Source organism: Podarcis filfolensis (genome assembly GCF_964270895.1).
Source record: "Podarcis filfolensis genome assembly, chromosome: 3".
Classification (NCBI taxonomy): Eukaryota; Metazoa; Chordata; class Lepidosauria; order Squamata; family Lacertidae; genus Podarcis; species Podarcis filfolensis.
In genome coordinates, this window is record NC_139606.1 from 16,970,635 (window position 1) to 16,982,578 (window position 11,944).

The window sequence follows — 11,944 nt, forward strand, 5'->3', positions numbered from 1 at the left end:
CTAAGTTCACATTTAAAGGCAGACTTATCAAAAATTGCACTTTCCAAAACAATTCACAAACCAAAGCACAGCCAACCTTCAAAATTTGCACATCTCTGAATTTTGCAATGCAGTTCTCCAGCCAAGTAACGCGTACAAAAAAATGCATGTAAGAGGGCAAAGTGTGCATAACAGTGCATCTCTCATATTAGGGGAAATTGCTTTGCCTAAAGAAATTTGCACTGACATTTTTTTCTAAAAGACAACACCCAAATATTGCTGCAGAAATGTGGAGCATGGAATTTGTGGTGAGGAAAATGAGAAACTGAATGAAATGAAACTGACAGATTTGCCTATTTCTGTTCCTCCAACTGCCTAATCCTCAATCCCAAGGTTCTTCCCTTATGGAGAGAGACAATATAGGCAAGCATAATGGCAGAGACTCTTGGTAGCTGAGATAAAGCTTGGTTGGCCTCAAGGCTTGATCAATGCATGACCTGAGGAAAGATTTCTGATATATTCACAACCATTGATTCTGCAAAAACAGCAAACTACTCGTCACTGAAGAAAACTTTTGATTACACAAAAAATAGGATTTGGGATGGATCTCCAACTTCATCTGCATCTCATAGCCTTGTCCTAAAGTCTGAGTCACCCTAACCCTCTCCTTGTTGGAAGACCGTGTAGGCATTTAATACTATAAATCAGGCATAGGCAAACTCGGCCCTCCAGATGTTTGGGGACTACAACTCCCATCACCCCCGACCACTGGTCCTGTTAGCTAGGGATGATGGGGGTTGTAGTCCCAAAACATCTGGAGGGCCGAGTTTGCCTATGCCTGCGATAAATACATGGCAAAGGAGCATATATCCAGCTCTACCTCCTGCAGGCTAGCCGGGATTTAGCAGGCAAATTCTGGTTTCCTCTGCTAAGCATGTAACTGAACAAAGCCAGCCAGGCAAAATATATCCTCATTCAACCGTCTCCTTCTGCTGTACTATGCATTGAAGTGGTGCTAATGAGTTCAATGATAATGTCTGAGATCACAAACATGCTATTAAGCAGTGACTGGAAACACTGTCTAAAGAAGCATGCCAAAGTGAGCCTTCTCCGTGATCAAAGAGTGGGATTTTAACTCCCACATAATACATTCTTACACCTGCCTCCTAGCATTTCAGGTGAGCAAACACTGACACTACAATGTAGGGTTTTCTCCGTGGAAAACATGTACTAGCAATACCACAAGCTACAAAAATGGGTGCATGATCAATGACTGTAATGATTTCTGTTAACGACTCCAGTGTATCAGGGGAAACATTGCGAATCCATATTCAAGACAGCTCAGAACATTGGATATTGTAATATGAATGCCGTCAGAAACTGTAGCAACTTTATTAAACATTTGTGAATGCCCAAAGGCTCTGACTACTTCATTTGTTTAGCACAAGTGGTGTGCTAGGTGCTGAACCCAAAGGGCTTTCAAGTAATGGATAAGAAAAGGAGAAAGATAGGGGAAAGCCAGGGACTGATTCAGAATAGTGTTAATTCAAGATGCCAGTAAAGTTCACCTGCCAAGCTTCCTTTAAGGAAACCCGTTGGAGAACCACAGACACAACCAGATCTACTTCTTAGTGTGCATTCATGATGAGTTGTGCTCATATTGTGGCTGCTATTAAGGCAGCCACAGACAATACCCCTTCACATCTGTTTGCACTTGCAAAAGTTTTGGGGCAGTCACACTGCTTCATTTCCAGTCAGTGCACATCCCATAACTTGCTGCTGATGTCTCACACAGGCATACACACACACACAAACAGAGCACACACAGTAGCAGTCCCAAAGTCGCAGTGGGGTTTAAATTGAGAAAGCAGGGCGAAAGCGTACAGCCGCGCAGGGGAAAATTCTAAGAAATAAAGCAGGCACACAACAACTGAATAACTCACGCTAAGGCAAAACTTCCCTGACGAAAGAGCTTCCTTTCTTCCAAGTAAAATCCACGTGGTCGCTTCCTCGCTGCTGAGCTCGCGGAGGAGATGCAAGGGAAGGTCCTGATTCGCGACGGGAAGGCGGAAAATGAGGCAGAATGGCTGGTGCAGCAGTAACATAAACTGCAATCCACGCCCACTCCAAGCCGCCCGGTTGGGCGCTTACCTGTGGGCGTGGTGCGCCAGCCAGGTGAGTGGGTGATGCAGAAATCGTCCCACCCACAACACCTCCCCTCTTGGAGGGAGGAGAGGCTAACCACAAATGTTCTGCTTAATCTCATGTTCTGATCAATATCCATTTCAAAACAACAAATAACTTTCCGCTGGGGTAAATACAAACACAACTACTCTATTTGCACTTTAGTAAAGTACCCGATCCATGATCAGATGAAATAATATTCCTTAAATGTGAAATGTGGACCACTTATAAACACCATCTCCAACTCCTTGAAAGATTCCATCAATGGTGTCTCTGAAAATTTTTACACATCACTTGGGAAGACAGGTGAACTAATGCCAGTGTACTAGAAGAAGCAAAGATCACCAATGTCGAAGTAATGATTCTTCAACATCAACTTCGTTGGACTGGTCGTGTTGTTTGGATGCCTGATGATCGTCTTCCAAAGCAACTACTCTATTCCGAACTTAAAAGTGGAAAGGATAATGCTGGTGGTCAACAAAAGAGGTTCAAAGACTCTCTCAAGGCAAATCTTTAAAAAATGTAGTATAAACACTGACAATTGGGAAACACTGGCCTGCGAGCGCTCCAGTGGGAAAACAGCCTTTACCAAAGGTGTCATGGACTTTGAAGAAGCACGAACTCAGGGCGAAAAGGAGAAATGAGCTAAGAGGAAGGCACATTTGGCCTCACCGTAATCAACTCCCACCGAGAAACCTATGTCCCCACTATGGAAGGTCGTGAGGATCCAGAATTGGCCTCCACAGTCACTTACGGACTCACTTTTAAAACCGTGTTTATGGAAGACCATCTTATTCGGCTACAAGTGATCGCCAAAGAAGAAGAACAACATGTTCACATGAAATAATATTCCTTAAACTGGCAAAAGTGGTTATCAACATATGTACAAGAAGCTCTATATGGTATAGTTTGAAAAAAGAGTCAAAAGTTATGAAAAAAGGTAAGTTATCTTATTTGAGACAAATAACCAGCTGAGTTCTCGGGGTCACTGTTCAGGGATTATTTTATACAGTTGTGACTTTGGCGACGTAAAGGAGATCTGAAGAAATTTGTGAATGACACCAAGTTAGGAGCCACAGTAAATGGGGAGAATTGCTCTGTTACGCAGAATAAATTGCATGACCTTATAAAACGGAATGATAGAAATATAATGAAATTCAATAGTACATAGTATAAGGTCATGCACACAGGGATAAATAATCAACATTTTTGTTATCACCTGGGGAGTCATCAGTCAGGCACTGTTGACTTCATTCACACGAGGGAAAACAAAATTCTGCATGTGGGGACAACTTTGCAGTCGGGATGAGAACTGCTCTGCATTTCTGACAGTGGTAGGACCAGTGTCTAGTGACAGATATGTGGTTGGTTTGTGTGTATGTGTTATAGCTGTCAACTTATAGATTTGAAAATAAGGGACCAGCAGCCTCGAAAATAAGGGATCAGCAGCCAAAATAAGGGATTTTAGTCAACCAGCTGAAATGCGAAGTTAAAAGGGACCAGATAATTTTGGAGAGCAGTGCCGGTTTTTAGCCCTTCGTTTTCAGAGGTTGCTGCTCAAGACACCAGCTGATGAAACACTGCAATTAAATAACTACAAGCAGCAACCACTTTTCATGCAAAATGAAGTCCAAGTTACGAAGATGCTGCTGCAGTTCTGTATCTTTTCTCTCGTGCTCCATCTGCAGCTCTCAGTTCCATCAGGCGGGGCGGGAGGAAGGGGGGGGGAAATAGCGCCCGAAGTAAACCCGCAGATCAGACCATCTATGCTAGTCTATCACTACAAATCTAGGAATTAGGAAAAAATTGCATGCAAAACTCTGTATTTGTGAAGAAATACACACAGAAATGCTTGTGTATTTTCATGAGACCTCTTTTTAAAAAAAAAAAAAAAACTGATGTGGAAATGTGAACAACTGAAATTTTCCAAGAATGGAAAATTTAGAAACTGAAACAGACAGATTTACCCATCCCTAATCCCAGCATAAGGATGCTGCTCTCTATTAGAAATTTCTCACGCCAGTGTCAGAAAAGCATTGATGCAGTCCTTTGAGAAAGTGTTATAGCTTAAATGGCATTTATAGTCCACAGAAAAAGGTGATTAGAGGCTTAGGTTGGCACTGATGCTAGAACAGGTGTGGAATTAGTGACGAGGCAAACTCCTTTCAGCTCAATTCAGAATTGACTCAATATTACGAGTTGTCTCAGCAAGTGAAAGAAGCCTGCCTGCATCTGGTGTGCTTGTACGCATGCAGACTATGACCTGTAGGTTTGTTTTTTCTCTTTCAACCTATCCCATAGACACCTGAAAATTCAGTTGCCTGCCCCAGACACACACAACCAGGAACAACAGGGTCAACAGTCACAGGTAAGGCTTATAAGAAAGAATCAAGAGAACTGACTGGCCCACAGAGTATAGAATCTCACCCAACAAAAGGCTGATTTGCTTGGTCAGGTAATCTGGGTAAGGATGGTAGATTGAGGGCAGGAGAGCTGCAACTATGACCTAGTGAATTGAGCACAAAGGAAGGCGAGAGGCAAGGGGTGTCGTGGTCTGGCTGGCTGCAGAGGGCAGACTGGGAGGGGGTGCCGGAAGCTGAAGAGGTAACAGGGTTTAGAGAGCAGTAAGAGTCTGGGGCAGAGAGCAGTCCAGAATCGGAGGCAGGAGAGGAGTGGGGGCCAAGAGACAGAAATGAGGTAGGCTGCTGAAGAATCCAGGAAGTCTCCCCTTCTTGCTGCGACCAGCTCCTCTCCTCTCTGGTCTCCCAGAACATGCAGACAAATGTAGAGGGTGAAGCAACAAGAGACAAGACAACGGAGCCTTAGGCTACTGGGGAAGGAGCCTTAGAGAATGGTGGGAAGGCAGGGACGTTCTGTTTCACTGGGGCAACTGTTTCACTGGGGCAAGACCTACTGGGAAGAGTTGCTGTGACCACTAGGCCTGTGCTGTTTGGGTTTCTTTGAATAAAGTTAACTTCACTGACACCAGTGTTTTTTTTATTGCTGACCTACTCCTAACAGGGTGCCAGTGAAATTTGAAAGACCAAAGTCTGCCCTTGCTGGGTATGTCATTCACTGCAACCAAAAGGCATTTCATAGAGAGCATACAATTAATACGAAATACCCTTTGGACTTCTGCCTGCAAAGCAGCTGGCCCTGTTGCAGCTGACACAAAGGCTTGGTGTACTCTAACCCTCCAGGTATACACTATACAAGTGAAGAACTAATGGGCCACGACTGCTGCCCCTACCCATCACACCCCTATGCCCTACAGTCTCCCTTGATGCCCACTCATTGAGAAGAACTTTGGATAAGTGAGCTCATTTGGGTATAGTGGGATGTTCATAAGCTCTCCTTCCTGGCATTGCACTCAAATGTACGGACATTATGGACATTATGGGAGCCAGCGGACAATCTCCAGCTGTCCCCTCCACAAGTTGGCTATCTACACGGACGGAGGGAGGCCTCTTCTGAATAGCCCTATACAGTGGTACCTCGGGTTACATACGCTTCAGGTTACAGACTCCACTAACCCAGAAATAATACCTCATATTAAGAACTTTGCTTCAGGATGCGAACAGAAATCGTGGTCCGGCAGCGGGAGGCCCCATTAGCTAAAGTGGTGCTTCAGGTTAAGAACAGTTTCAGGTTAAGAACGGACCTACAGAACGAATTAAGTTCTTAACCTGAGGTATCACTGTATTTTCACAGCAGTCAATGAGAGTTTCATCAGGAGTGAAAAGTAACCTTAAGGAACTTCGAGTTCACTTACAAACTGCCAAATGCTAGCCACATATGCTCAGAATCTCATTTGACATTCCTAGCTGGAGAAGAGCTACTCTGGGGAATGGCACTTGGTTCCTAACAGAGCTGAGCAGTATTCTGGGTAAATTTGTATGCTGCACCAAGCAATTATGAATGTAACGCTGATAGCATCCCCTACCCGGAAATAGAGTCGCTTTGTAGGAGATGTTGTTTCGCTCCCAGCAAGTCCTACCATTTCAAACTCTGTTGTCTGAAGCACCTTCAGTTTGGAGGGCAGCTCTAATTAATGAGTCAGGGTTTATTGGCTGTGATAAGCAGCTCAATGGGAAGGTCAAACGCAGACGGCAGTCTTTGTGAAATATTTCTCGAAATGGCAACCATCTACTAATTCCTGGCCCGCACCTGCCGTTTCCTAATAGAAATGCTTCAGGCTCCCATCAAGAATGCTTGGTAGTTTGGGAGAGCGAATGTAATTTAGCTTATCTCATGCAGGGCAATAAAGCATTTTGGTAGCACTGGCATGTGCATTTTATCATGGTCAATAAAGCTGAAGGTCACACCACTAAAAAAAAAAAAATCGGGGACTTCTCCCTTCAGAAAATGGCAGTAAATATTTGGCAGCAGCTTTTGATGAGGAATGTGCTAAAAACAGTTCGATATGGGGATATTGTTCTACTTTCTCCCAGGTGCAGAAGGTTTAATAGATATGATTGATTTTTGGCTTTTGGAACCAGATCTTGAACCACTTAATAATCCAGATCAGTGGGCTGGGCTGTGGTTTCTTTGTGGGAATGGAAACTCACTCTATCATGCTCTTGCACAGAGTCTGAGCATGAACACTGCAGAGCCTAGTAGGGCCCACACTGAGTTTTTGTGGGTTCATGGCAGAAGTACTTGCACTGCGAGCCTCGTTATTAGAAGACACCAACAGGTCAAAGGAAATAGGAAAGGGAAATGGTGATGGAAAATTAGAAGGATTCAGCTCTGTACCACAAGGAGAACATAACATGGAAAAGGGCAATGAACATTAGTATATTTCTGTTGGGAATAAGAAAATATTTCTGGCAGTAAAAATAGAATAACAGTGGCAACTATTTGCTGGCCTTTTGTGACATCCAAAATCAGCTGCCTGAGTCAGCCACTTCATAACTAGCTCTGGCTCTGCCATTTTGATGGTCTAATATCTGAAGAGAACCAGACCATAGCCTAACTCCCATCAGCCCCAGTTAGCATAGGCAACGGTCAGGAATTGTGGGAGTTGCATTCCAACACGGCTGGCCCAGAGGGGAAAGGGGGCCATTTAATATGTCTGCACAGTGCCAACCTTGTAGGACAGAAGCTCACTAGGCCGTCTAGCTTCCCGAAACCAGCTACAGTATTGTTTATGGAATAACAAATTCAGTGTTGGCAAACTCATTCATTCCAGATGGAAACTAGGATCAGTTATCAGCTCTGGATAAATCCTCAGCTGAAACAGAGTGCACTGGAGGGATTCTAGGCTTGTCTGGGGGTAAAGGAGGACCTTTAAGAAGCATATGTGAAGGGTCAAAGTTGGGGGCACATATTGAAGTGTGTCAGGGTGCCTCAGGCACACACACAAAATACTACAGACAAGTCTCTGCTAAAAGTAAAACCAATGTCTCCAAGCTTCTCATATAAGGAAAATGCTAGGGTGCAAGGGGAGGGGGGAGGTAGGGCAAACACCAGGGATGAGGTGGGGTGGGGGAGATTTGCTGTGACTAACAGATCAAGCCAAAGGGGATGATTTTGCCCTGACTTTCCAGTCTCAGCATTTTGGAGGGAGAGACGATCTAATTCAATCCCTTTTAGTTCTCCACCCACCTCCCCAAAAGGAAACTTTAAAGAAGATTGCAAAAACGTACTGGACTGATTTATCTGCAGTTTGGCAGGTTTCTTACCTAGGGGCACCTCTCTAATGTGTGCTGTTTTTCGACAAATTGTCCACAGTACATCAGGAGAGATGAAGCAATTCCCATTTTTGATCCATCCTCAAACTGCAAAGTCTGCCCTTGCAGAATATCCACATGGCTACCTTCTGAACTTTGGCAGAATTCATCCTCTCACGTATGGCCCACAAACTTCATTTGATTATGTAAAAAAAGTAAAAACTATTATAGATGTTTCCTTTACAAAAAAAAACAAAACAAAACCTAGTAGTGGCACCTGCCCTCTGGAATGCCCTCCCATCAGATGTCAAGGAAATAAACAACTATCTGACGTTTAGAAGACATCTAAAGGCAACTCTTTAGTGGGAAATTTTTAATGTCTAATGTTTTACCATTTTTTAATGTGCTGTAAGCCACCCAGAGTGGCTGGGGAAACCCAGCCAGATCGGCGGGGTATAAATAATAAATAGTAAGCCAGTGAGCCAATAGTAAGCGAGAGCCAGTGTGGTGTAGTGGTTAAGAGCGGTAGACTCCTAATCTGGGGAACCGGGTTCACGTCTCCGCTCCTTCACATGCAGGTGCTGGGTGACCTTGGGCCAGTCACACTTCTTTGAAGTCTCTCAGCCCCACTCACCTCACAGAGTGTTTGTTGTGGGGGAGGAGGGGAAAGGAGAATGTTAGCCGCTTTGAGACTCCTGAAGGGGAGTGAAAGGCGGGATATCAAATCCAAACTCTTCTTCTTCTTCTTAATAGTAACAACAACAACAACAACAACAACAACAACAACTTAAAAGCCCCTGAACCTATTGCCCTGTAATTAGGCAGACTTAACTGATTTGGTGGAGGGACGCGGGTGGTGCTGTGGGTAAAACCTCAGCGCCTAGGGCTTGCTGATCGCATGGTCGGCGGTTCGAATCCCCGCGGCGGGGTGAGCTCCCGTCTTTCGGTCCCAGCTCCTGCCCACCTAGCAGTTCGAAAGCACCCTTAAGTGCAAGTAGATAAATAGGTACCACTTTATAGCGGAAGGTAAACGGCGTTTCCGTGTGCTGCGCTGGTGCTGGCTTGCCAGAGCAGCTTCGTCACGCTGGCCACGTGACCCGGAAGTGTCCTCGGACAGCGCTGGCCCCCGGCCTCTTAAGCGAGATGGGCGTGCAACCCCAGAGTCGGTCACGACTGGCCCGTATGGGCAGGGGTACCTATACCTTTAACTGATTTGACGGGAGTGGGGGGTGGGTAGTGTGTCTGCAAATTTCATCCCATCCAAGGGAAAAGTGTAATAGCTATTTTTAAATTTTCCAGCGATTTAAAGTTGTTTTCCGAAGTGTTGAATCAGGAGCTGAACCAAATCTTGTGGTGGATGCACACCCCGAACGGCAACACAAAGCTCAGTACCACGCTGCCTCAAAATATTTTGGTAGGCAGCGTCTTTAGAGCCACTCCAAAATCCATATAAAGATTCACAGAGCCGTACTCTGAACAGCAGACTGCAGCTGAAGACAACGCAGGAGAGGGAAGCAGGCGCATCTGAAATGGCAGATGGAATCTAACCCACAGTTGGAGTTGAGTCAATTTTGCAACAGGGGCATACGTAAAAATATATTTTCAAGCACCACCACCACAAAACTATGCTCTTGAGAAGACCTAATCAAGCAAAGCTGCAATTATTTTAATCATTTCCCTCACTACCACCATACCCATCCTGAGAGTATACTTCTGTTTACAGCTCTGCCTCGGCTTCAAATTCCAAATAATGTTTTGCTATGTTCTGTTTTGACAACTCGAATTTGGGCAAGACAAGCAAACTGGTAGCTTTAGGGAGAGTAGCTTTGGGGATTATACTTTTCTATCCCACGCTGACTTTTCTTGTCAGCCAAGGTGGATCATGGCACACAGAGAAGCGGTCACCTGAATACAGATTAAGCTTGCCACCACAAAACGCTTCAAGATGGCCGTTTCTCAAGGTGTCATTGTAGTAACTTGACTTCCAGCCTTGAGATAGAGTACTCGGGCGGAAAATACCCATTTTATCTGTACAGGCAGGTAAACGACGATAACGTTTTGAAAACCAAGGTGATTGGGCCACACATAGGAAGAACAAGGATATAGTTTGAGTGTCTCACTTGTAGTCTTACAAATCATTTAATGCGTCAACACGAATTGAAGTTATTAATATTGCAGTCGTTGCATAGTGGAATTATTATTATGACTGGGATGTAATTGAAATTAGTAAGATTTTGGAATGCAGATATAAAGAAAATCATCAAACCATCAATTCTATTACATGGGGAGCCACCTAAATTATATAAATCGTTATTTGAATGATTGGTATTAGTAACTGTATTATAAATTGGTATTGTTATAATGAGGCTATTATTGGAATGTAATTTAAAACTAAGAACAATTATTATCAAAGAAAAGAAAACCAAGGTGATCGCGTGACTCATTCCACAGTCCCTGTGTGGTGAGATCAGTGCCTCGCTGCCATTTTAGAGTCCAGTAAGAAGCAGCAAGATTACCTGCCAAGCTTGAAGCACTGCTTTCATATATATCAAATATTAAATTGCAAATAAAACAAAACAAGCATATATCTTTAGAGAATTTGTAACGGCTTTTTAAAAAATACACCTTACAATTATTACAGGCAGCAAACATTTTACCAGTGTTCGATTAGGCACATGTTCGTCGCTGCAAAGCATGTAAATATAGGCCATAAGATACTGTATTTAAAATGTGCCTTTCCAGTGAGTCCCAATATGTTCCCTTTTAGAAGCTATTCCCAAGCTTCCCCACTTCCCTAGAGTCCACAAGTCATAAAATGGCTTACTTACAAAACTCTCTGATTAATAGGCTTTTCCATGCAGGAGTCAGCAAACGTGCGCAGGAAGTTGCAAAAGTTGCTTAGTCACAAAAGTTACTAAACTCTTAGGGCAGAAAAACGCTACTTTCAGACTCCATTCTGGTCTGAAATGAAAGAATGCTGCTTAAAGCCAAGCTCGGAGCTCCTTACGTATTGAAATCCACAAGGAGGGAGGAAAGAAGGGAGAACAAAGATTTGGTGACCCATTTCCTCCCAAGGTGAGAGGAAGTGACATAGGCAGGACAGTGAACTCTATGGTTTTAACCTCTTCATGCACTAATTAGATCTAAGCACGCTAGGATTATATATGAGGTGGGACCCTGCAATTTGGGGACTTGGGTAGAAAGGTTGGGTTCAGTTTGGTTTGCTTTTTTCTCTGAGATGGAAAATAATACTGGGGCTTTATAATGCTCACGTCTAGCACATATGGGGTGAAGATGGAGTGAGGGGAGAGATACCTTGTGCTGGCCATCAAGCATTGGCTTTCCCCCACTGCCTTGCCCCACCCTCCAGCCCAGCAGAAGCAGCTGGGAAGGGAGAAGAGGAGTTATAGGTTATATATATAATTTTATGAGTTGTGTGTCTTTGTTTTTACATGGTTTTCCTTGCATTGTGGTGTTTTATGCATTGCAGCTTGCTGTTATTTTTATTGATTGTAGTTTAGTAATTATGATTGTACTTGTACTTGTTAAGTGTGAATTTGTTTCATTTTAATTTGCTAATATATTACATGCTGATAATTGCATTGTGTACTATTCTATTCAAATAGATTGCTGAATATTACTTTATTTGACATAAGTAGTTAAAGTCATGTTTTTATTATGACTTTTTGAATTGGATTAGATTGTGTTACAATTTTTGTGATATATTTTGTTGTTTCTTTAGCCTGTAGACTGCCTTATAGAAAGGTGGTATACAAATAAAAAGCAAAATGAAAATAAAATGACTGGTGTAGCTTCCTCTTAAACAGGCTAAGCTAGCTGGGTAACCTTTTTGTGGAGACTACCATTAAGGCTGCAAGACTGACTGCTTCAGTGAGGGGCCATTTCTTCCAGGGATTTCGCTTTTATTGTCCTTCAGATGTTACCGTTGCTACTATATTATAAAGTGCTCCTTTGGGTAGAAATCATAAATGGGAGAAGTGTTGATAGCTTGATGTGTGTGACAAGTGATGGGTTGTTTTTGGCTTTAAAAAAATTAATGCACTTAAAACAGATGGAATCTCCATGAATTCCATCACTTGGTGATTTAT

At 43.4% G+C, this 11,944-nt stretch overlaps 1 protein-coding gene across 2 annotated transcripts in view; it reads right to left on the reverse strand.

The window, feature by feature from the left end:
* Positions 1–11,051, reverse strand: part of LOC310759790 (uncharacterized protein) — a 76,707-nt gene extending 65,656 nt beyond the window's left edge. For both annotated transcript variants that reach the window (XR_014546500.1, XM_083607500.1), the window contains exon 1: positions 10,664–11,051. The gene's annotated coding sequence lies outside the window, so the exon portion shown is untranslated. The remainder of the gene's footprint in view (positions 1–10,663) is intronic.
* Positions 11,052–11,944: the final 893 nt, after the last annotated feature.